Source organism: Athene cunicularia (assembly GCF_003259725.1).
Source record: "Athene cunicularia isolate RWA chromosome 3 unlocalized genomic scaffold, athCun1 chr3_part1, whole genome shotgun sequence".
Classification (NCBI taxonomy): domain Eukaryota; kingdom Metazoa; phylum Chordata; class Aves; order Strigiformes; family Strigidae; genus Athene; species Athene cunicularia.
Window position 1 is genome coordinate 116,285,371 of NW_020799097.1, and position 2,162 is coordinate 116,287,532.

At 41.4% G+C, this 2,162-nt stretch overlaps 1 protein-coding gene across 1 annotated transcript in view; it reads left to right on the top strand.

Annotated features, from left to right (window-relative positions):
• The window catches only part of PAPOLG (poly(A) polymerase gamma), a 22,287-nt gene extending 20,717 nt beyond the window's left edge, over positions 1-1,570 (top strand). The window contains exon 23 of the mRNA XM_026845262.1: positions 1,224-1,570. The gene's annotated coding sequence lies outside the window, so the exon portion shown is untranslated. The remainder of the gene's footprint in view (positions 1-1,223) is intronic.
• Positions 1,571-2,162: the final 592 nt, after the last annotated feature.

A 2,162-nucleotide genomic window follows, 5' to 3' on the forward strand; every position in this document is an offset into this window, starting at 1 on the left:
TATAAGAGACAGGGATAAAGAGGGGAAAGAAGATAAACTAACCCTTGTGGGTGAAACAAAAGCAGTTTTAATATAAGCAAAGCGAAGCAAAATTCCGTGCGCGGAAGCAAAAGCAAACAGATTTATTCTCTACTTCCCATGGACAGGCAATGTCGGGCCTTCTCAGGAAGCAGGGCTCCAATATGCGTAGTGGTTGCCTCGGAGATCCAAGGGTGACCCCACCCCCTTCCTCCTTTCTCCCAGCTTTATACTGAGCAGATGTCATATGGTATGGAATATCCCTTTGGTCGGTTTGGGTCAGCTGTCCTGGCTGTGTCCCCTCCCAAGATCTTGCCCACCCCATCCCACTGGGGAAAATATCAGAAAGAGCCTTGGTGCTGTGTAAGCACTGCTCAGCAGTAGCCACAACACCAGGGTGCTATCAACACCCTGCCAGCTCCCGACATAAAACACAGCACCGTGAGGGCTGCTATAGGGGAAAACCAATTCCAGTTCAGCCAGACCCAGTGCACTAGCATTCTTCCTGCTGCTAGTATTTAAAACTTGTGGAGACACCATTACTATATTTATCACAATATACTTAGGTTTTATCTTTATTACCTCTGGTTTACAGCTTGATCTAAGTGCAATTTATGTCTTAAAAAATTGTTTTTAGTGGGTTTGAGAGGTCTTTTTCTCCCCTTTTGCCCTCTAAAAACCCTTAGACTTGGACTGCAAGGCTTAAGTTTAGCCACAGGTTAAAATTAAGAAACAGAAGCCATGTTACTTAAGTGGTTGTTAACACAACTACACCTTGACTTTATAACACGGTTACCTTAGTTGTGACCTCCGCTAAAACCATGGTATTTAAATATTGTCAAGTCTGTGTACTAGTTATGCAGGTGCTGAAGTTGTATACACACTGTAACTACAAATGCATAATTAATTTGAAGGAATTAAAGCTGAAGTAGGTGATAAGATAAATGGCAAAGCAAATATGGAAAGTATTTTGTAATAGTCTACAAAGCTGTAATACTACCATACTTTTAAACAGCTGGTTCCACATGGCTATTCCAAGACTGTTAAGGGCTGTTTTACCCTTTATGTAAGCACATGCACCTATGCAACTAGTCTCAAACTAAGCTACCTAATAGATAACAATGTATACACCTTTACATAGACTTTTTTATTCTTGCTTTGCAGTTATTTTCTAATTGCTTTTTTTTTTTTTCCCTCTCACTCAGGGTTTTAAGAAGTTTAGGAAGAATTTAGGTTACTAGTTTCTCGGACTTGATCCAGCATAGGTGAGATGACGCACTTTATCTTAACATACCTTGACTCAATGCTTGGCCCAGTGCAGAGTGACATCACTGTTCTGGAGTTTCCCTGGATGCTATAGAAGTTCAATACTGCCTCAGGACTACATAGATTAGATGTTAGTTGTTTTAAATAAAGCTCAGACTGCAACAGTTCAACTTAAATGTTGTCCTTTGTTTATGGAGTAAGTACTCTGTTGAAGTGATTGAAAGCTAAGTTACTCATGCATAAACATGAGGGAGGGAGGCTCTTTGATATCGGCTTCCTGCAAACTACTGGTTTTCTCTCCTTTCTTAACTAGTTGCTGTATGTGTGTGATTTGTAGGTCCAGATGGAAGGGGTGAGGGCTGCGAGATCAACCTCCTTAGAGGAGCAGTTCTGTTGTTAAGTTCGTGTATGGTTAGTAACTTTGAGAGAGAAGTTTCATTTTTAGGAATTAAAGCCTCCTGGGGTTTTGTTTGTTAGGTATAAGCAAAGGAGCAGTTTGTCAAGTCACTTACACTTCTGCTGTTGCAACGGATATCCCGGTAGAAACTAAGAGAGAAAGTAATAGAATACTTTTTCTTAATGACTAAAAAGCGACGGGGGAAAGTGTCTTGAAATTGTTAATACTGACTTCGGGAGGGAGGGTGTTTATTAACACCACCTTTACATCATACTTAGTGACCTAAGCTGTTCAGACTAAAAACATAAGCAGAAACTCCTGGCTGTGTTTTTTGCAGTTACCTCATCACACTTCTTATAAAGTGTCTGCTCCTATGTGTTATTCCAGTAAACGAGCAGTGGTTCTAGTGTGCCATGTACTGTGTGCAGCCGAGGGGGCTAACACCACCCTCTCCTGTCCCTGAGGATATCCAACGGGGGGG